The sequence below is a fragment of the Acomys minous genome (assembly GCF_964271855.1).
Source record: "Acomys minous genome assembly, chromosome: 5".
NCBI lineage: Eukaryota > Metazoa > Chordata > Mammalia > Rodentia > Muridae > Acomys > Acomys minous.
In genome coordinates this window covers 26,671,173-26,679,985 of record NC_140494.1, presented here as the reverse complement: position 1 = coordinate 26,679,985, position 8,813 = coordinate 26,671,173, and the positions used below count along the sequence as shown (strand labels likewise).

At 51.4% G+C, this 8,813-nt stretch overlaps 1 protein-coding gene across 4 annotated transcripts in view; it reads left to right on the top strand.

Moving 5' to 3' along the window:
- The first annotated feature begins 3,786 nt into the window (after positions 1–3,786).
- SVIL (supervillin) overlaps positions 3,787–8,813 on the top strand; it is a 201,622-nt gene continuing 196,595 nt past the window's right edge. The window contains exon 1 of one of the 4 annotated variants that reach the window (XM_084782155.1): positions 3,787–4,130. The gene's annotated coding sequence lies outside the window, so the exon portion shown is untranslated. Of the gene's footprint in view, positions 4,165–4,795; positions 4,849–4,881; positions 5,014–8,813 lie in introns of those variants that run through there. The other 3 variants (XM_084782171.1, XM_084782157.1, XM_084782156.1) reach the window with 3 other exon arrangements.

Genomic DNA, 8,813 nt, shown 5'->3' with positions numbered 1-8,813 from the left:
GCTCCTTCTGGCAGGGAACTGGGGGCTCCCTCTGCTTTTCTGAATCTTTTATCTTCTCCCATCTTATAGGTTTGTATCTGTCTAGAGTGCACAGAAGCATCACAGGGCACCTACTGTTTGTATAGGGAATACAGTGTTTTAGTGTCTGCTCTGCTGTTCCTTGATTAAAAGTCTGTCCCAGACCATCTCTTTCCAGAAAACATTCTCTGCTTAACTGCACCCCTTCTCTGGTCTGGGTGTCTTTTGGTACATGCTCTCTAGCTGCCTAAAGCAGGGGCATCTAGGCATTCTAACCATCACCCACAGGAAGAAGTACATTTGATGACACTCAAATACACACACACACACACACACACACACACACACACACACACACACACACGAGTCATTCACACTCATTGAAAATACAGTAAACTCAAATACTTTATTCAAGATGCACTTTAATCTTTTTATTTCTGATTTTGCTTCATAAGATGTAAGTTAAATAAAATAAGATAAATAATGGGCCAGGCATGGTGGTTCATATCTGTGCTCCATTGCTCAGGAGGCCAAGGTAAAGTCATCCGCTGCCAAACCTGACAGCATGAGTTCTGTCTCCAGGATCCTCTCAGTGAAGGAGAGAACAGACTCACGAAAGAAAGTTGTTCTCTGACCCACAAGTACACTATTACACACATGCCTTTCTGCACATAGACCTATAGATAGATAAATAAATACAATAAGAATTAAAAATAAAAACTGAAAGGGGGGGGGGAGAAAAAGAGATGATGTGTGGCCATAAAACAGATTTTAGGACCAGTAGATTAAAACTCTGTCTCAGAAACCACAAGGCCACAGAAACAAAAGAGGACCAGAAGTAGGAGGTGACTTAGGTGAGAGTTCCCCCAAAATATTATTATTATAAAAGTGGGATGTACTCTGGTGCCTCACATTTGACCATGTCCCCTGGAGGGATAGATCTGGTGGCACTCAGAGGAAGGACAGCAGGTTACCAAGAAGAGACTTGATACCCTATGAACATATACAGGGGGAGGAAATCCCCCTCAGGAACAGTCATAGGGGAGGGGAATAAGGGGAAAATGGGAGGGAGGGAAGAATGTGAGGATACAAGGGATGGGATAACCATTGAGATGTAACAAGAATGAATTAATAAAAAATAAATAAAAACAAAAGTGGGGACTGCTCCAAATAGGTAATTTGTAAATAAATACTAAAATTTTACCAACTATTCTGGATCTCCAAGATTCAATTTATTCTTTAAAGTGTGTACATATCATATATCATATTTATATGTTTATAACACACACATATATTTGTACATTTAAGTACTTTTGGAGCATTATATCCAGTCTAGATTTCAGACTTCCCTGCGTGTTCACAGTACTGAAGAATGTCCTGAGAACACAGGTCAGTGCTATCAGGGCTATGACTAGGGCTCATGCACAGGGCTGTGGGAGCTCGTGGGCAAAGGGGGGGGGGGTCCTGCACACGGTGACTCCAGGAGGTGGCAGGAAGGGGGAAGATGCCATTTTTCAGGGTCTAGAAAGGTACAAGTGTGGCTGTTCTGGAGCTCAGGACTGTGGTTCCCTCTGGCAGGCAAGGAAGTCACACGTGATAGGCTGCCAGCGCAGAGGGAGCAATCCTCAGGCAGGTGAGGGTGCTGACTACCAGAGGCCTGCAAAGTGCAGAGGTTATGTTTGAGGTTTCTGTCATATTCCCAGTAGGAAATGTCAGAGTCTGAGGGGTTTGTGTCACTCTCAGGGGGATGGACTCTGAGTACTGAGTTTAGAGCGGCAATGGGATCTAAGATTCATCCCACAGTGTTGGGGTTATTACTGCTGTGATGGAACACCACAGCAAAAAGCAGTTAGGGAGGAAAAGATTCTTTTGGCTTAAACTCAAATAGGGCTCCTGGAGGCAGGAGCCTATACAGAGGCCATAGAGGGGTGCTGCTTACTGCTTTGCTTCTGCAGACTTGCTCAGCCTGCTTTCTTAGAGAACCTGGGTGTGGTACCACTCACAATGGGCGGGGCCCTCCCCCATCAATAAAATGCCCTACTGGCTGGCCTTCAGCCTGATCTTTATGGAGGTATTTTCTGGATTGAGGATAAGACTTTAGCTTGTGCCAGCACGGACCTGAAACATAAGGAGGAGCCTGGCTTGAAGAAGAAAGAGTTAGGTGAAACCACAAAGAAAGAGATGGAGTCGGAGCTGTAGAGTATGGGGCAGAGGCCTTGAGCTCTCCCACAGAAAGAGGCAACTTACCCTGCTGAAGAGAGGAACACACACACACACACACACACACACACACACACACACACACACAGCTCACCCACAATCTGCACCAGCCCCAGATTCCACAGGCACTCTCAGATCCAAGCAGGAAAGAAGCTTCCCTGTGTTTAGTCAACACAGCCAGGCTTGCTGAGGATGACACAGGTTCCAGGCAGGGAGTGCAACTGCACAGGGGCAAGGCAGAGGGAAGGGGGGCTCCAGCTCTGGATATTCCCCCCCCCACCCCCGTGTGTGTGTGTGTGTGTGTGTGTGTGTGTGTGTGTGTGTGTGCAAGCAAGATGTCCCCATCCTCGGCAGATTCTCACACTCATTTCAAAATCCTCTGAACGTACATGGACTTGAACAGGCTGTTTCTTTACTGCATTTTCAGTCTCCCCAGCATGAGGGGATCCCATCACTTTGAGGGGCCGGTGTGTGCCTAGATGGAGTAAAGAGGGGTGGAGCAGGGGCTTTGGAAGGCAAACCCTCAATGTCTTCTCTAGTATATTAGCACTGATGTTCACAGCTAGTATGTCCCTCCTGCTTGGCCCCTAATACCTCAGAATGTTTCTGCATTTGTGACACTGTATTTAAAGGGGTCAATTAAGCTGCAGCCAGGTCATAGGTTCCCAAAAGAGATTGGACCCCCGACAGAATCAGAAGGAAGACCCTGGGAAGGTACGGGGAAGAGGGACATTAACCTCAAGGGAAACTAAGCCTGGCAGCCTTGATCTTGGACACCTGACCTCCTGGACTGCAACTGAAACAAACACTGTGTGAAGCCTTAGTTTGTGATTCTCAGTAGGCAGCCCTAAGCAAATAAATGCACTTACTTTCCTTTCCCCTTTATGGGGGCTGTTCGGTGTGAACTAAGAACAAACTCTGGGGAGGGAGGGAGGGAGGGAGGACTTAACACCTAGAGGAAGAGATCAGGCATTGGAAGGAAGTTCAACTTTAACACTCTGTGCTCAAACAGAAATGCAACGTATTTTCCACATTTAAATTTATCTATTTCGCTCTGCTCTTCACGTAGCGTTTTCACAAACTTTTAACTCAGCATCACCTGGGAGCCTGTGAGAAATGCAAATTGGCCGCCCCCACCTAAAGACAGGGCGAATCAGCAACAGGGCCGGTGGGGAGGTGAAGGGCTTCAGACTTGCTTTTTATCGTTGGAGAACTCCACCAATGAGGTAGGTAAGTTCCTCTGGGGTCCAGTGGTGCTGGTGGTGGTAGTGGTGCAACTGGACTTTGCACAGATGTGAGTAGCCTAGCAAAGTCGGTCGGTCTTCTTGGCAACCAGCCAGGAGCGCTACAGGATGCAAATGTGCACTTGGGTTGCCAGGTCTTATCCCTAGAGCCACTGGAAGCTCAGGCCTGACGCTAAGGGATTCAGAGGTGAGTAGTGTCTCTGCCTCCCGGAAGCTTTGGGCAAATAGAGCTCAAGGCGGCGAGCCCGGGAGCAGCTGGGCGCGTGCGCGGGGCGCGTCCCCGGCTGGGCCAGGGCGGGAGCGCGCGGAGGGGGTGGGTCGCACCGGCTCGGCTGTCCTAGCGCGCCATCTGAGCCACTCAGAGCGCCCGGCGGTGGACACCGGGGGGCCCCCACAATTAATACCCGGCGCCCGCCCGCCGCGCGGGGATTCGCGCACCGGCTGTCCGGCTAGGAGGCGCTAGGTCAGCTCTGAGCCCGTAGATAGCTTTACTCCAGACACTGCGTCCATCCGGAGCCCTGCAGACTCTTCCCGGAGCACTCCTGAAGAGCAAGCCGGGGCTGAGGACTGAGCTGCGGACTCTGCATTCCGGCGCGATTGTGCGATCCCCAGGCCGCGGGGACCTTGTTGCAGGCGCTGGGGCAGCAGGTGGGCGAAGGAGGCTGCGCAGAAGCGCGGGAGGGTGAGTAGGGTCGGGAAGTGGGGGTCCGGGGAGACGTTCTCCCGGTCTGAAACAGGCCCCCACGCTGAGATGTTCTCTCGACTGGACCCCTAAGTTTCACTCTGGACCTGTAGGAGGCTGAAAGTTAAGCTGCTGGAGTGTGTTTACCCTGGCAAGAGAGCGAGGCAAATCTTAGCCACTCCCCCACCCGGCGCTCTAAGCCCGGTGTCCACCGCACCTGGAGCTCGCTGGGGGCCTCTTCACACCGGGAGACCCGGGTTGTGACGGACTCCTGCTCTTTCCTTCCATCTCTTTAGGCAGAAAACAGGCACTGAGACGCAGGCACAAACTTAGTTTGAACACTGCAAACGCTGCTCTTCAGTGTTTTAAAGCTGCACGTGTGTACTGTGGATGCGTCGTGGGTTTTGAGAGGGGGCGTTGTTGGAGTGGGGAGCGGTGGTTGGTGACAGAACTGGACCTCATGGCCCGCATTGGGGGCAACTCTGACCTTGCGTGCCTATTCTGAGCTCAGGCACAGCTTTTAGGATCTGGCCCAGACCGTCCCTGCACCCTGGCTCCTGCTCAGGAAGGGGTGTCCCTGATCTGAGTTGCGCCCCACACTCTCCCCTCCTCGGCCCGGCAGAGGGCGCCAGCTTCTGATCACTGTTCTGGCCAGCGGAGGGGAGGAGATTTGCGAGCCTCCAGGTAAGGAGTGAAGTGAATCATCCAGAGGCTGAGGTGGGGTGGGTGAGTGGGGCTCAGTGGCAAAGAGGCGGTGATTGGCCGGGGAGCTGCTGGTCCGGACTTTGGGGCTGCTGTCCGGCGGGAAGTCGCGATCCTGTCTAGGAGGCTAGGGCAGAGTTTGGCAAGGTGAGGAGTGGCCGGGCGCTCGGAAGCAGCACCCGGCCGAGGACAGCAGTCCTCAGGATGCCGCTGCACGCCTCCCAAGGCGGGATATGGGGTCCGTTTCCTGGCTGCCAGCGGTCCTGGCGGGGCGAGGCTGGAACCCGGAAGGCACTGGCAGGGAGGGGCCACGGGTCCACAGGCCGCTACCACCCGGTTCTGTTTTAGGGTCCCGGGCAGGGAACAAAGGCACCGCGCGCCTGCCGCTTCCACCCACTTCCGTCCTTGCTGCCTTTCGGGGAGGTCCTGCAGCGTTTGGATTTTGGATTTCCGAGTTGCAGGGAAGTTTGGCGAAAGGAGGGACAGGGAAGAGGGCTGCTGAGCCAAGGCACCCGAGCGAACACAGTTACAACTTTGCGGTCTCCTCCCTCTCACCAGCGGCAGAGGACTGCCTAGGTTCTTGCGCCCTGGGCCGCTCCTCGGTAGGATCTGTACGGGTTTGAACCCACCGCTAGGCGCCCTGCCACCGCCTGTCCACGCCCCTCCCTCTGCCCCTCCCTACGCCCGCCCCTCCCTCTGGAGTCTGCGCGTGTGTGGCTCCACAAGGGCGGGCCTTAGCCAAGGAGACAGCCCACCCCACTTCCCGCCCCCCAATGCCGTACCTAGAGAGTGGAGTCCCAGAAAGTGATAATTGCATTACTGGGAGAGGTGGTAGGAGGGGTTCCAGGCCCTGGCCACAGTGTGGTCCGGTACAGGATTAAGGACCTGTTGTGTACGACTTGCAGACCTGTTTACTGTAGCTGCAGTGCCTTGGAAGGGAAGAGGCCACTTGGTTTCTACCATCCAGGCTCTATCTCATGTAGTCACTCTGCAGACCCAAGCACAGGCAGTCATTGCAGGATGGATGTTGGGGAGGCATCCCTGTGTGTCTCAGGGCCTGGAACTGAAGGGAGGAAGTATTGTTTAAGAGACGGGTGGATTGGGGCCCAGGGGCTCAAACTATTGCACTAACCAAGGACAATACAAGTAGTAAACATCGAACCCCTACTCTGATCTAGCCAATGGACAGGACATTCTCCACAGTTATGTGGAGAGTGGGGGACTGACTCTGACATGAACTCTGGTGTCCTGTATTTGACCACCTCCCCTTGGTGGGGAGGCCTGGTGGCACTCAAAGAAAGAATAAGCAGGCCACCAAGATGAGACTTGATAGCCTATGACCATATAGTGGGGGAGGAGGTCCCCCTCTGTCTTAGACCTAGGGGAGGGGAATAGAGTGAAAGCGGGAGGGAGGAATGGGAGGATACAAGTGATGGGATAACAATTGAGTTGTAATCTGAATAAATTAATTAAATGAGAGAGAGAGAGAGAGAGAGAGAGAGAGAGAGAGAGAGAGAGAGAGAGAGAAAGCCAGACAGTCACACTCTGCTGGCTGGTGCCCTCAGCCCCTGGGGCAGTGCCTAAGTCACTTTTTCAAGTCTCTCAGCCTGAGCTCAGTCTGTTGTTGTAAGGGAGAAGCTGGCTCTGATGACTTGCTTGATGCTTAGGAAAATCCCTCAGCCTGTGATGGATTCCTGCTTCTCACCTCCTCCTTCAGAGGGTGGGTTTTGAGAACTAAAGGTTTAAGAGGCCAAAAGGTCCTCATTCAGCCCTGCTCTGTAAGGGCTGTTGTATGCTCACTGTTGCCTAACAGCCTGTTTCTGAAGAGGTTCTGCTTGTTCTTGTTTTGTTGTTCCGAGACAGGCTTTCAAGCTGTACGTCAAGCTTGCAGAGCTCACGGCAGTCCCTGCCACAGCCTCCCGAGTGCTCGGGATTCGGGCACAAAGCTTTTGTAAATTGTTAAATCTGTGCTCTCATCCTGGTCACATTGGTTCTTGTAGGGACATTAAACTTCTTCCATTAATGCTACCACTTCAGTGATACCAACTTTTTGTAAAGTTTAAGGAATGCTGAAAAAAAAATAAAAACAAACAAAAAAACAACCCTGTAGAACTACAGGATAATACCATTACAGAATCAGGAACCACTGCCTCCTGCTTCCTGTGGTATCTCATCAGGTGGACCTGAGGCCAGGAGTTCTCCCTAGCACAAAATCATCACCCTCACCCTATCTGACATGGCCACAGGCCTGAAAGAGGGTGTTAAATTAAGCAAGGGTTGCTTTGGAGGCTGCTTTTCTGACTGATTTTTTTTTTTTTAAACACACTCCTCTCTTAATAGGTTTCCATTACCGGCCTAAGGATATACTGTCCACAATGGTTTTATTAGAACCAAACTCGCATTTAAGATGTGAGACCTTGGTCTGGCCCCGAATGCTACTTAAAAACGTGTGGCTTTAGAAAGAGAGGTGTGTGACTCTAGAATGACACTCTGGGGGCTCAGAATGTCTTAGTGCTGTGCTGGCCGTGGGGATACCCATGAGTAATGAGTGAAAGCCCAGCCACAGTGGAGTCACAGTGGCTGGCCCCAGGCCTCATCTGCCACTAATGCTGCCTTAGCCGATGGCTCAGCCCCTCTGAGCTTTCTTTTTTCTCCTTTAAGATGAGGAGGATAGTAGTCTAGTCTGATTTCCAGCAACAAGGATAAAATTAGATGATGTATCACTATGCCCAGCGTATAGTAGCTGCTCAACCAACCAATGAAGTGTAAGAACAGCATTGTGCTTTTCTCCCTTCATCTGGCTTCTGGACAGGCAAAGAAGGCGACAGCCAACAGCTTGCTCAACCCCCCCCCCCCCACCTCCCCTCCGCCTTTTTTTTTTGTCAGCTCTTCAGTATTGAAGGATTTCTCCTCTTTGTAAGCAAGCCTAGGGTGGAGATGGGGACGGTTGCTGGTGATGGAAACTTTGTTCACTTGCAGGAGGAATTTGCAAGGGCCTCCGGAACTATGAGGCTTTCCTCCTGGCTGCGCCACTGTGTAATTTTGTGGCTAGCTCTCCAGTCATTTCCCTTTCCTTTAAACTTAAAGCCAGTATCCAAATTACCAACAAGACAAGACTTAAAAAAAAAAACCCAAACAACTTAAAAACTGAACTGAGAAGAAGTTGGCCTTTTTTTTTCTTTCTTTCTTTCTGTCCAATTAATGAGCCATCTATAATACTAAAGAAAAAGAACAGGGAGAATTGTGCCATCCCAATCTTGGGAAAAGGGGCCATTTTGTTCGGAAAATGGGAATATTTTCTGAGTCTTTAAGTGTGTTCATGGGGAGGAAGGGGAGCCCGAGCTCTTCTTTCAGCCATGGTTTCTCAAGTGTGGTAAACTGTATGACCCGAAAATTGCTATGCTATGAGAAGCTGCTGGAAGAAGGCACGCAGGGGTAAAGCTGAACAAACTTGGAGTGGCCAGGGGCTTTATTTCACATGAGAAAACACTGGGAGAGCTCTCAACTTCATAAAGCTGAGGGGGAGAAATGGTCTGTCCTGCTCTTCCCCTTCCCTCCCTGTGTTCTGCACTTTGCACCTTTAATCTTTCAAACCCTTAAAGGTTACACCACTGGAAAATTCTGTCGAGCCATTCACAGTCGGTGGTGTAGTTTTGATAAAGGGTATCTCCTGTGTGTGGTGATGGGAGAAAGAGAGGGCCTGCCCTTGTGCAGGCTCCACATTTGGGCATGAAATGTATCTCTCTCCCACGATGGAAAATGAGCTGTCCCTGTAAGGGGAGGATGGACAGATGTAAAGGTTAGACGGAGCCCCCCCCCCCTTTCACTTTGTGCCTCTAGCCCCATTAGTAGGCACTTGCTGTGCCCCCCCAGTGTGAAGCCTGAAGCAGCTGCAGGGCATGTGCCAGGCCTGTGCTGGGCTGCTGCTTCCTTTGTGGGGCGGATGA